The sequence below is a fragment of the Cricetulus griseus genome (assembly GCF_003668045.3).
Source record: "Cricetulus griseus strain 17A/GY chromosome 1 unlocalized genomic scaffold, alternate assembly CriGri-PICRH-1.0 chr1_1, whole genome shotgun sequence".
NCBI classification, from domain to species: Eukaryota; Metazoa; Chordata; class Mammalia; order Rodentia; family Cricetidae; genus Cricetulus; species Cricetulus griseus.
The window spans coordinates 26,994,467-27,009,599 of NW_023276807.1; positions in this window are offsets into that span (position 1 = coordinate 26,994,467).

A 15,133-nucleotide genomic window follows, 5' to 3' on the forward strand; every position below is an offset into this window, starting at 1 on the left:
AGAGGTCAGAGATGTGTGATGTGATTATTATGCATTTAAAATGTTTTTTGCATACTACACACTGACATTAGCTCAAAGGTTACTGTAGTAGCTAGATTTGATGTCAAATTGACACATGTTAGCATTATTTGGTAAGAAGGAATCTTACTTGAAAAATGCCTCAATGAGACTAGCATATAGATAAGTATATAAGTATATATCCTTGATTAAGGGTAGATGTAGAAAAGCCCACCTAATAGGCAGCAGTGCCACATATGGACAGATAGTCATGAGCTGTATAAGAAAGTATACTGAGCAAAGTAGAAAGAGCGAGTCAGTAAGCAGCATTCATCCACAACACCTTTTTTAGGTTCTGACTTTACATTCCTTTCCAGAGTTCCTTCCCTAACTTCCCACAATGATAGAGAGCTACCCGAGAGTTGGAAGCTGAAATAAACCCTCTCCTCCCCAAGTTACTTTTGGTCAAAGACTGAAGCATTTTCTCAGAATCTTTGAATCATGTTGCAAGTTAAACATAGGATATAAGAAAAATTTAAAACAATATTTTAAAAGCCACCAAAATTATAGTAAGGGAACTAAAGGCTATGCAGAGTGAAAACAAAGAAAAAAAGAAGGATCAAACATGTGAGAGCAGATGCTAAGCATGTTGTCTTCCTAGCTCATGTGTGTTCTGGCAAAGGGTGTCTTCTATGTAGCAAGCCAAGTTAAATCATGGTAGACAGAAATTATAGTTATTGTCACCTTCAGCCATTTCCAAAGTGGACTTTACAAACTCTCTCTAGCTTGAGTACATTCAGCAAATGATGACCATGAAATCACCAGAAGAGACAGAAGACTGATGTCTTTATAGAAAGTGTTCCCATGATAAGGGATTGACTCTCTTATGCAACTTAAGGTGATGGTGATGCCTGCAGTTCAGAACATTCACAATGCTTCCTATACTAAGCTTTTGTGCTTATATCGTCTAAAACATGGTGGGAAATTTTGAATCACTTTTTCTGGCTGTCTTTAGAAACAAATAGGAACACAGAAATAGCTTCATCCTCTTTGTTTTTATTTCCTTTTTTATTTAGATAAAATCATTTTGCATATCAATCCCCCATTTCCTTTCCCTCCCATCCTCCCATGACCCCTACAAATCCCCCACCCCCTACCCCATCCCCAAAGATGGTGAGGACTTCCATGGGGGATCCTCAATGTCTGTCACAACATTTGAGAGAAGGCCTAGGCCCTCCTCCGTGTATCTGGGATGAAATAGTATCCCTCTATAGGGAATGGGCTCCTAAAGTCCATTTGTGCAATAGGAATAAATACTGGTTCCACTATTAGAGTTCCCATAGCCTGCCCATGCCTCCTAATTGGCACCCGAATTTAGCGGGTTTGGCTCTGTCAAATGCTGGTTCCCTAGCTTTATGACTGGGGTCCCTGTGCTCTCACTAGTTCAGGTCAGCTGGTTCTGTGGGTTTCTCCAGCACAGTCCTGACTACTTTGCTCATCCCTCCTCCCTCTCTACAACTGGATTCCAGGAGTATTATGGCTCAGTGTTTAGCTGTGGGTGCCTGTTTCTGCTTCTACCAGCTACTGGATGAAAGCTGTGCAGGGGTCCTGGTTTGGTCCTATGTTGGTTCCCAGCTGTCAGACTGGGGTCCATGAGTTCCCACTTTCTCAGGTCAGCTGTTTCTGCAGGTTTTCCCAGCATGGTCTTGACCCCTCTGTTGGTCACTCCTCCCTCTCTGAAACTGGATTCCAGGAGTTGGGCTCAGTGCTTAGCTATGGATATATGCTTCTGCTTCCATCAGCTACTGGATGAAGACTATATGATGGAATTTAGTGTAGTCACCATTCTCATTATAGGGGAATGCATTTAAGGTAGCCTCTCAACTATTGCTTTGGGTCCTAGTTGGGGGTCATCCTTTTGGATCTCTGAAAAATTGTCTAGCACCACATTTCTCTTTAAACCTATAGTGGCTTCCTCTATTAATGTGTCTCTTTTATTGCTCTTCTCTAGTCCTCACCCCACTCAATCTTCTTGATCCCTCATGTTCTCCTCCCCCTACTCTTCTCACTCCTCTTTCTCCTACCTCCTTCCCTGTCTGCCATGCTCCCAATTGTGGTTTCTTAGGAAAATTGGAACCATTCTACCTCAAGATCCAGCGATTCCACTCTTAGGCATATACCCAAAGGATACACATGCATATAATAAGGGCATCTTTTCAACTATGTTCATAGCAGCATTATTTGTGATAGCAATAACCTGGAAGTAACCTAGATGCCCTTCAACTGAAGAATGGATACGGAAAATGTGGTATATTTACATAATGGAGTACTACTCAGTGGAAAAAAATGGAATATTGAAATTTGCAGGCAAATGGATTGAAATAGAAGAAACCATTCTAAGTGAGGTAACCCACTCACCGAAATACAAACATGGTATGTACTCACTCATATATGGATTTTAGACATAGAGCAAAGAATTACCAGCCTACAATCCACACCACCAGAGAAGCAAGGTAACAAAGAGGACCATAAGAGTGATATACATGGTCCCACAGTGAAGCAGAAAAGGCAAGATCTGCTGAATTTCATTTTTTGTACAATGAAAATAATAAAACACAAGAAGAGCATTAAATAAATATTTAAAGATATATGCAATTTGTTCTTCCTCGACCAGTAAGATCGCTTTTCAAAAAGGAACAAATAAGAAATGTGTCATAGCAATTGTAGCTTTTATGGTGTGTCCTATATGAAGAGTTCTGTTACAGATTAAATATTTGGGACTGTGTTCAATGATTTTATGAAGTTTTTCTGATTTTCAGCAACTTGTCAATCCTTAAAGCACAGAGGAAGGAAACTAAAAGAAAGAATATCATACTATGCACAGAAAATCCCTATCTGAGTCATGTAATTATCACCAATGGCAGTTCACCAGAATGGAAATAATCCAAGATTGTCCTTTAGTTCACAAAGTCATATTTATGACATGGTTGTTATTGTATCTCTCCCTTTACATTTGCATCAGGTTTTTCTTGAGCATATTAATAGACTGTATATAACAAATGTAATAGAGACAATCAATTTTGAAGGCAAAACTACATTCAGATGGATTAAGTAGGCTGAAAAATCATTAAAATGTTGAGCTGCTTGGAGAAATTATTTTAAAAGAATTCTTGCTAATTATCGATTACTCTATATTCCCATAAAATAAAATACATACAGATAATAACAGAGAGGAAGCAGATGTATCACTGGTTCTGTCCAGTTGGCCTCAAGGGAAGGAAAGTACTTGAACACAGGATGGGAGAAAATAGCTGAGCTGAAGGCATAGTTTGCCTAATGTCAGAATCTCTTGGTGATATTCCCAGTTAAGTTGATCAATGTGAATTATGACATAATCAATTTGTGGTATCATTTTTCCATATTTAATTAAATTCCCCTAAATGAAGTTATAGTAGCTGTAGATAGTCTCTATTGTAGTTAAAATTTATACTCCAGGACTTTAATTACTTAATATATAAAAGCCAGACAAAGTAACTAGTTATGAAACTGAGTTAACCTGTTTTCCTATGTTGAGTAAATCATATTGAAAGCTTAAGGACTAAAGTCATGTTTGGAGTTGGAGAGATGGCTTGGAAGTTATGGAAACTTGCTCTTATGGCAGACTTAAGTTCCAATTGGTAGAACCCACATGTCATTTCACAATTATCTGTAAATCCAGTTCCAGGGGATATAGTGTCCTCTCTGGACTCCATGTGGGCCAGGTTACAAATATGATGCATGAAAATGCATGCAAGCAAAATACCAACACCCATAAAATAATAAAAAACAATAAATCTTAAATAAATCCAGTTTCTCTGAAGATAAATCCTTCAACTGGCTCGGACCTTACAGAAGTTAACATTTTATTGATTTAAGGTATGCTATACCTCAAATAACAACCAAAACTACAATCACAATGTAACTCCTCAAAATGCCAACCATTATGAACTTTTGTATGCCTGCCACCATTTGTCATATAAAGAATATTAAACACTGGGCTGGAGAGATGGCTCAGGCATTAAAGGCTAGGTAGGCTTCCATCCACCGATGTAAGAATGTTAAACCCACTAAGAAATGAGCACATGCAAATGTGGTTCAATTCCCATTTTTCATCATGTAGAGCAAACACCATTTTCTTATTCTTTCTGTCTATGACAGGATTCAGCACTTGAATATATTATAGGCTTGGGATTCAGGAGCAGTTTCTAATTCTTCAGTTCTGCTAATAAAGAACTTGGTGATAGAATATCTTCTTGCTCTAAATCTCCAGCGTTGACAGGAGCTGTGTTAGGAACTCAAGATCTTATATATATATATATATATATATATATATATATATATATATATATATATATATGGTTCTTTGTTAGTCTCAACTTGAAGATACTGTTTCACTCCTCTGAGGAGAGTTCTCAATGTCCTTTCCAGTGAATTTGGTATAATGAGGGAACATCAGGGAATCTAGATTTTTATTCTTCTGTAGTCAGCTGTGACAGACCACTTCTGAAGCATAAGGACAATTATTTTAATACTCAGCTATTGAAATTCATTTCTATTTTTTCATTTTGAAACAATATATTTAAAAGTCATGTTTGCTCTCAGTTCTTTCCCTTTTTTCCTCCATCTCAATTTTTAAGGTTGGGGGATTTCTTCTACAGAATTAAAAAAAACTTCTTTATGATTCTACAGTAACAGAATATTTTAAAATAAGTGAAATTGCCTTACTCAGGAAATTTGATTGAGACCCAATACATCTAAGCTAGCTCTAGGGAAATAGAAGATTTTTGAATATGCCAATGAAATTTTATGAGGCAGACATGCCTAGGTTAAGTACATAGCATGAGTAAAATTCCCTAGTCATAAAGACAGAGTCATTAATTGAGAAAATATGCAGTCCTTAAAGTTGAAATTTTTAAACAGAAAAGACAGTGAGTGTTGGGAGCACAAAGGTTCTTGCACTCACAGATAGCACTAGAAAACCAGGAATGTTAAACATGCAGAGTTGTGTTTTCAAAGAAAACAATGTGTAACCAGTTTTCTATGCAGAAGGCAAGTAATGGAGGTGGGTAATAGCCTAGATGATCCTTGTTACCAGACCATCCCAAGTTCCCACAGCAGAACTGGAAGTGGCTAATAACCCAGATGACCTCTACACTATCTGCAAGACCACACTGGGTCCTCCTCCTAGACCTTAAAATAACACATGTAATCTATCTATAGAACCAATCTTCATAGAAGATATGGTATATCCTTTGAGAAATATTATGATGTAATTATGCCTTATTGTGTGCATGGGATTGTATTACACCAGGAGAATTTTTTTTGATTGTACTATACTTACAATGCCTAAAATAAACATCCCAGTGTCAGACTCTAGAAGTTTGAACCAACACCAGCAAATGAATTATGTTGAACCAGATTTCCTTCTTGTCTCACATGGGTAATTATTCTCCTAAACCTGGTGGCCACAAAGACCACCACAACTGAGAACACAACTCAAAAATTAGTGATGAATGAGTGCATAAAATGTATTTGTTAGTAAACACAGTGAATCCAATGTGAATTTCTACAGCTAAATGATTTCTCTAGATGTTTGGAAGTTCATTAAGTTGTACAAATTTGGGGTCTTATTAATTTAGGTGTGTGGTCACTGTTTTTTACTTGCAACATTTTTTAAAAGAACAAAATACTAAATAATAATTGGAAAGAAGGCTAACATCTAAAAAATCCACTCATGAATATTTTATCTCTGAAAAGTAAATGCCTTGATCTTAGCCCACTTTCTTTTCATAACCTGTACTTATACTTGGAATAGATCATTTTTGTTTGTCCTCATCCATGATTGTCCCTTTTATTCTCTCACCTAAACAATAGTATAGATAGATTGTGTGTGTGTGTGTGTGTGTGTGTGTGTGTGTGTGTGTATTCAAATGAAAAAAGTCAAACTAAGAACAGTATAGTTTAACATCTCCACTTGTGGCCTATGCCTACCCTGTCTCTTTCTCTTTCCTCTCTCTTTAGCTCCCCCACACCATACATATACCAAAAATTGGTATCAATAAATTGATTTGACCATCTTCTGAATATCTAATTGTTCTTTAATTGCTCATTTATCTACTTCTGTATCCATCCACCTACTGTTGAGCTATCAATCATTTATTCATCTGACTTAGTGGTATCCTTTTTCCTTCTTGCCCTAAGTAAGATCAACCCTCACATTGTGAGCTGTTATCTCTCTATTAACCTTCAATGAGAAGAAATTTAATATTTTTTAGGATTATATATTCCTGATATTTTCACAAAAATCAGTGAATTTGTGCACCTATTTTTCGTAAATACTTTTTAGAACAAGAATATGAGTTCTTTGTGTAATTCTTTCATGTCTGTCTTCTCTTAATAGGTTGAGAGTTCCTCATTCATGTATAGGCATATTCTATTCATCTATTTTTGTTTTCCCTCAAAATATGCAAGAATGGAAGTGGAGATATGAATATTCAGAGTCAGAGTTTACGTGAAGCTTAGTCTCACCTAGTCCCAGGCTAAAAGGTGTACCCTTCTCATACTGTGTCTTAGTTTCTTTTGCTGCAGTGAACACCATGACCAAAAGCAACTTAGAGCAGGAAAGGGTTTATCTCATCCTATATTTCCAGGTTACAGTCCGTCATTGAAGGAAGTCAGGGAAGGAATCCCAGGATAGAACCTGGAGGCAAGAACCACAAAGGAATGCTGCTTACTGGCTTCTTGACTCAGTCACTCACTCACTGACTCACTCACTACTCACTCATTCACTCACTCACTCACTCACTCCTCACAACTCACTCATTATGACTCCCTCATAACTCCCTCCCTCACACACTCATACACTAACTCAAGCACACATTCACGCACTCCCTCCCTCCCTCCCTCACTCACTCACTCACTCACTCACTCACACACTAACTCAAGCACACATTCATTCACTCACTCCCACACTCACTCACTCACTCACTCACTCACTCACTCATACACACATTTACTACTCACTCATCATTACTCACTCCTTCACACACTCACTCACTCACTCACTCACTCACTCACTCACTTGCTCACTCCTCACTAATCACTCATCATGACTCCCTCATCACTCACTCCCTCACACACTCACACACTAACTCAAGCACACGTTCACTCCCTCACACACTCACACACTCCACTAACTCAAGCACACATTCACTCACTCACTCACTCACACATTCAGATAGTTTTTTTGTACATTTCAGAACCACCTACCTAGGAATGATGTTGTCCATAGTAGGCTGAGCCACATCTATTCACATCTATTATCAATGGATACAAAATCTGATGCGGGCTAATCCTCAAAATAGATTGCCACTTCCTTAGTGACTCTAGATTGTGTTGAGTTGACATTATAACTAATCAGCACACTCTATTTCCTGTCCTCCTCTGTTTCCCACCACTGCCATGGAACCTGTACATATAGACAGCATGCTTTTTATCTTGTTATTTCTTATCTTTCTACTACTTGCTGTATCTTGGCCACCAATTTCCCTATTGTCCACAGCTCACTTCTTAGTCATATTTTAACTGCTTTCTAACTTTCTCAAGTTTCAACTGGACAACAGATAAGGGCAATCATTAAACTTTCCATAACATTTAAATGCCTGTGTATGCTTCACTTTCTCTATGAGTTTTCTTTAACATTTAAGTGTGCATACTCTTTTATGTGTGAACTCACACATTTACATGGGTACCCATGATTCTGTGGGTGGAGAGTGTTGCCTACTCCATATGGCAACCTCACTGTGTCTTAGTGTCATCCCAGCCAACACACTGTCTTTCTTCACCTCACTTCTCATAAAAAGTTCAAGTTCTTTTCAAAGTTCTATGCCATTCCAATAAGGTACATAGACATGAAATTTACTGCCTTCTGTTTGAGGCCCCTTGCATCTTTTCTGGCCTTAAGGCTCTAGTATCTGCAGGTCAAATGCTACCAATTAATCATAGTACAAATTAAAAGCTTTTTTTAGAGTAGCTGACATGCTTTTACTTTGATTGTGCCAATTGTCTCTTTAAGGTTTGTTTTACCACTGATCTGTCAAATCCTCTTGTCCTTGGCTGTGCTCTTACTGACACTGGAATATGTTTTTGGGGGTCTCATATAACTTCCGTACCAGCAAGATGATTCCATTTGATTAAAAGCAGGATTGAAGTAGTTGTATTTCTTTCATATTAGTGTTTTAGTATCTATATTCTTAGGTGGAAGCCTCAAGCAAAGGATTAGATTTAGTGCAAAACCACTGTTTGTGGAAAACTCTTACTTCGACTTTACTGAGAACTTGGAAAGTGATAATTATTTTATTATTTTCTGATGGAGTGGATGGTTCTAGCACTTGGGTTGACCGATAGCCCTTTTATCACCTTTGGTTCTATCCACATACTTTGCACTTAGGTTAGTACCCATAACACATATAGCTTTTGAGAAGTAGAGTTGGCTATAGGTGTCTTTTAGTGTTATATTAGCTTTCAGTCCTTCCTCAGATCCCAAAAATGGGCTCTACAAAACTATATGGTAGAATGCATTGGTTGTCAAAGCAAAGCAATTTATATATTCTTTCTTCAAAGGCGCATGGCACTGTCTTCAGACTTGCCCTTATGTTCCCTGCAGAATTTGACTCCACATTTCGTATCATGTATGTGTAGCACTGACCTCTCGAGCTCTTGCACCATTCTTTTGTTTCTGATTCTTTTTGAAAAGTAGCTTGCCCTTTGCCCTTCTTCTCATTAGATTTTTCTCTCTGGAGCACCATCAATCATCCTTGTCCTTTTTTTAATGTCTAAAAATAAATGGAAGTAATTAAGGGTGAATCTAGCCTGACTTCCTTTTAGCTGTAACACTTTTCTCCAAGGCTTTCAGGAGTAGAATTATTTTTTTTCCTCTGAAAATTCTTAGGAATTTAACCTGTACAGTTTAGAATTTATCCATTCTGAAATCTTATTTAAATATTCTTATAAACCTGCCACAATTAAGAAAGCTTTGTCCTCCAAGGAGTAAATGATTTCAAGAACAACCATATATACAAGCTTTCTTGAAGCATTTATTTTATTGGTATATATGCATGCACATATATTTCTTCATATATATGTATACTACATATATTCATATGCAATTTTAACCCTTTTACAGTCTTGTTGAAATAATTTTCTTAGACTTGAAAGACTTCTTTTAGAGCTATCACATCATTCTATAAGGTGTTTATTCATTAAGCTTTTTGATTGAATTCACAGGTTACATAATTCTTGGAGGATAGAAGTTCAGATATGTATGTCTTTAGTCAGTGGGCATCTTCCTAGAGAGACTGGCATCATCTGCACCCTCAGGATTATGGAAACACTACCAAACCAAATGTGTTGTCAAATACAACAAGGTGTGCTTGATTCTTGAGGATGTTTGGAACACTAAGATTAGCGAAAAAAAGTATCACTTTCTAGAGGACATTTACTTAAAAAAATTTTGATTACAGGTAATAACGAACAACATATCAAGTTCTGGTCACAATGGTTTTACCTTCAATGGGTTTTAAAGAAGTCCATCATAAAATATCATTCTTGTGTAATCTTCCAAAAAATGCTTGCTCAAACTCTAGAATGAAAAGTCTCTATGTCAATTATGCAATATAATAGTATGCAAATAACAAATATAAACATCAAAATTCTTCCCTACAATCATTATATTCTAGGCATCATTACCTTGTGAAGTTCCTTTCCTTGGACATTTGGGTGTTAGACACCAACATAAGAATATTTTTCAGTTCAACATTCTAAGACTGTTGCTCTGTTACACGCTTTAAGAATAATGGTTATAGTGTTGTGATCTACCTCAGTCAGTGGAGTACTTCCATAGGAATTTTAAAGCCCTGGGTTGGACCTCTAACATAAAACTACATAACCTGGGCATGGAAGTGCATTCCCATAATACAAGTGCTCTAGAAGTGAAGGCAAGAAGATCAGAAATCCAAGGTCATCCTGAGCTGCATGACGAGTACCAAGCCAGCCTGGGCTACATTAAGGTCCTATCTTAAGCTTAAAATAAAATTAAAAATGATAGGTTTATGTTAAATCTATGTTGTAAACACCCTTAATTATTGTCTTTTCTTGACGAATTTGAACTATCAGAAACAAGCCATTAAACTGGTTGAATTGGGTTCTTCCAATGCCTGGATCTGTCAAGTGGAGAGTGATCAGCCAAATAGTCTTTTTGTGTGTGTTAGTGATTATGGATCCTTATTGTAGTCTGGCTATTTTGAACATTTAATGGACATCAAGTGGAAACTCTATTCCAGGCACAGGGAACACTGAATCTAGGTATGGCTTTTGGGTTACAACCACTGATTTGGGACTGACTTTATTTCAGAGATCATAATCTTTGTTTTCATATTACTTTACTTTTTTTTGTCTAGAAAAATCCCATTTCCCATGTATGTTAGGTATAATATTCTGCTTGTTTTACACAGAAGATAAAATAAACCCGTTTTTCATTATTTCATCTTCTCTGTAATTTGAGGTTCCTTTCTAACTGTTGTTGATATTGTCTCTTGTTCTTCGAACTAGTCTAGTTCCCTGCAAAGAAATTTTTTTATTTGAACTAGAAAGAAGATTGCTTTACATGTCAATCCCAGTTCCATTTCCCTCCCCTCTTCCTTACCACTCCCCCCCCAACTAAAACTGTACCTATCACATATCCTTTCTGCTTCCCAGGGAGAGAGAGCCCTTCCATAGGGGGTCATCAGAGTCTTTGGGATAGGGCCTAGGCCCACCCCGTATGTCTTAGCTCAGGGAGTATTCCTCTATGTGTAATGGGCTCTCAAAGTCCACACCTGTGCTAGGGATAAGTACTGAACTACTACAGGAGGTCCTGTAAATTTCTGAAGTCTCCTCACTGAAACTCATGTTCCTGGGGTCTGGTTCAGTCCCATGCTGGTATTCCAGCTATCAGTCTGGGGACCAAGAGCTACCTGTTGTTCAGGTCAGCTGTTTCTGTGGGTTTAACCAGCCTGGTCTGGACCTGCAAAGAAATTATTTTTTGTCTAAGATGTCCTAACTTGGGTGTTTGTAACTAGCATCTAGAAACAATCCATTATTAATAAACAAGCAGCATCTAAGTATAAATTGAATAGACATCAACAAATCTATTTAATTTTCTTACTAATAAAATGCTAAATATCTTGTTTCCTGAAACTCTTTAGCAGTACTTTTTACTGTGTCTAAAAGCCCATCAAAGGCTATAGATTGTAACACATTTGCATTTGCATGCACTCTGAAGGGTCTGATAAGGAGACAATTGGTTCACAGAAAGCAGAGAAAATTGCCATTTGTTTTTGTGCTATACTTGACAAAACCACATTTTTTTTTAAGAAACTAAAACTGTGACCTAAATACCTCATAAAGTTGGTTGCAATATGAGATTCAGGTTCACTTCAGGCCACAGGAACTGCTCATATGACTAATGCTATTTCCTTGTGCTTGTTAAGAGTCTTATACTTGGAAATAAGCTCTGAAATGATGTAAGTAGCAATTGCAAGTATCTCAATAGGTAGTCACAGAAGGGTTCATTTGTTCTTTCTGGTATGTGCATGAATCATCATCTCCATTTGGAAACTTGCGTGCTGTAAATGTCATGACCTCTTTGATTGACATTACTGTCTCGAAAAACCACAACCCTGACCTCATATTGTGAAGCATCAGTAATTGAACATATTGACAGGACTGGGACCAAATAAACAAAAACTCTTGCAATTTGAAATATTGTTTTGATAGTCTTGAAGCTGCCTGACTTTTTGGCTCATCTCACTGGTTCCGTGCCTATGATATTTTAGTCACAGACCAAAATTTTGTCCATGGTTTTTTGTTTTTTGCTTTTTTTTTCCAGACAGGGTTTCTCTTTGTAGCTTTGGAGCCTATCCTGGCACTCGCTCTGGAAACCAGACTGGCCTCGAACTCACAGAGATGCACCTACCTCTGCCTCCCGAGTGCTGGGATTAAAGGCGTGTGCCACCAATGCCCGGCTGTCCATGGTTTTTAAATAAAAAGTACAGTTAATTTTACTCCCCTTATCATTTTTCACAATGCTGCTCTATTGCCTGGCATTTATGAGGTCACATAAAACTAATGCTGAATTTAAAATCAATTTCAGTCATTTATACCATAACAGAAGTAAATGTCCAGAATCTTTTAAATGTTACTGCACCCCAAATGGAAACTTCACATGTTAAAAATTTGGGGATGAAGAAAAGTTAAAAGAACTAGACACACTGAGAAATAACAGGAATCTATTTAAATTTGTGAAATAAAAACAAATTTTTATTAACTGAAATAATTAACTGATTATGTTGACTAAGTGAAATAGGTATAAAAAGAAGTGCCCAGACAGACCTACTAAATAACCACTCTTTTTAGGAACAGGATGATGCATTTATCAGATTTGGGCTTCATATGAAGTTAGAAAATATTTATGCTTCTTAGATGACAGAATTTGGAATAAAAATGATCTTGACAGGTTAGAAAATTTAACCTAATTTTATCACTTCTTCAGATACAGTATATTCCACAAAATGCAAATTTCTTTTAGAGATTTTCACTTTTTAGAGAGTTCTCTTTTGTGTGTGTTACACATCAATATACACAGGTAATGTGATTCTTAAGAATAAAATGCTTTGTAAATCTATTATCTTAATTCATTTTTACGACAGAGTATAATTGCTGTTATTAACTCAACAGTACAAATGAAGAAATTCAGCCTTGTAGGTGAGTGACAGGCTTTAGAAATGAACCTAATTCTAAGTGCAGTTGAGATGACTGTGTATCCTCTGTGCCTACCCTGTGAGTAGTATAAATCAGAAAATTTACATCCTTGATGAAGAAAGCTAAATGCCATGAAACACAATAAAATGACAGTAGGAAGGTAAAAAGTCTTTCTAGAATAAAGTGAATAAAAACATCTGAGGCTGTTTTCTTCTCTGGAAGCTGTTGAACAGGACTATTCTCTCCCAAACAAAGATGTGTAAACTGAAGGTGGTCATTATGAAACAGCGGCTAATAAGTTGCTCTTGACTCTCTTGCAGTTTACTTGTGCTCTGCATTCATGCTGTATTTTGTTTGTGATGAAATTACAGAGACTGTCTTAAATAACAGAGATCTACTTCTTCATAATTCTAGAGGTGAGTTCAAAATCAAGTTATGGACACTGGTGGCCTCACCATGATTTGTAGACACATAGCATCTTTCAGGTATATTCATATGTCATTCCCATTGTGTGCATTTTTGTTCCCTCAAATTTCTCTTTTAAATGTACATCAGTTTTATTGGTTGGGAAAATAAGCCTTCATTTCTTTTTAATCTTAATCACCTCCTTATCCATATGTGATGCCATTCTGATGTAGTGAGGGTTTGCATTTTTATCTCTGAAGACAAAGAACAATTCAAAGTACTACTTGTTAAGTGTGTGGTGGATTTTATGGGCTGAGTGACACCATATGGGCCAGCATAGAGTACTGTTCCTGCAGTTGATTCTGCTTAGAAGTGGAAATCCATGGCACTCTGTGTGTTCTTTCTCACTGTGAGAGGCGAAAACCATTAGTGTGATTCTTAACATTGAAAGATAGACAGTTTCTGCAAACTAAAAGAGTTCAAAGTATGAATCCATAACTTTCCAAGAAGGTATATCCGCATATTAATACAAGATGTCAAAACACATTTTACTTTTCACTCAGAGTCAATACTCACTATAACAAGCTACCTCGCTATACCTTAAGAACTAGCATGCTATTAAAGGTCTAATTCTTCCTCAGTTGTCTTCATCCTTCTGGAGTAGAGAGGATTACAGGCTTTCATCATTTGGTTTCAACGACATAGAAACTTTTCACAGCTTTTCTCTGTCTAGAAAGTATTGGTTCTTGGTGATAGTGTTCTATGCTCCACATTTTAAAACATCTGATACATTGTAGCAATTAACTAATCCCCATGCCCTACTGCTGTTATTTTAATGTGGTAGTGACTAAGAAAGGCAGATACCTTGAAGGGCTGATTCAGAGTGTATAATGCATCTTGGAAACATCCTTTTTTTTATCTTTCAGCTAAGCCTTTGTGGTGCAAACTGAGCAGGCTCAGGACGTACTTCTAAAATGAGCATGCTTAGAAATTAGCCCACTCTTGTATGAATATATATGGGTCTCCTAGATAAAATCCCCATGCTTCTTTTGTTTGAGGGGATCATCATTTTGCAATTAAAAACCGTGCTCTCCTTACTTGCCACAAGTAATGAACCTTCTTCCACTCTTTTATGTCTTGTCTCTGATTATTTTGGCTTTGTATATATCAAGATGTGAACTCATTGCATTCAGATACAAATGTACTCTCCGTAAGGACCATCAGACTGCAATCTCAAGCTAAGGACTTTCTGTATTCTGATTACTATCAGTAATGGAGTTTTGTTTTTAAGGTATTTTAATTTTTACTTAGTAATGGAGTTTTCATTAAAAGGTGAAATTAAGAAATCCTTAGGGGAATAGAAACCAGAATTGGAAAGAAGGAGAAGACTAATTGTCATTATATTGTAGCATGTCTCTATAAATGTCTCAAAGAACTTCTTACTACTGGCCAAAATGAGAAGGCTCTATAGCATATGCTACACCCGTGCCATTTCCTAAGGAAAGAGTGCACCTCTGTACACAGTATCAATGCAGCAGGGGAGAGTAAAGAAAGCAGTGAAACGGTGTCTGTCTGCAAAGAAAAATGGTTTATTTCTCTTTGAAAGACATGGCTAATGTATCTCCATTTCTAACATGGAAGTCAGGTTACATTTTTTCTTCATAACTTATACCTCACAATAAAATAAACTCCATAATTGTCAACTAGTGAAACTATTAACCATTGGGAAAACACAGTGTCTCATCTTAGCTTGCTATCTATGTATATTTTCCTGGTTTTGTATCACACCATTCCATTCCCACATCTTTTCTTTTTTTTTAAGATACATTTATTTTTATTTTATGTGTGTGAACATTTGTCTGCTTGGATATATGTATATCATGTTATTCTTGTG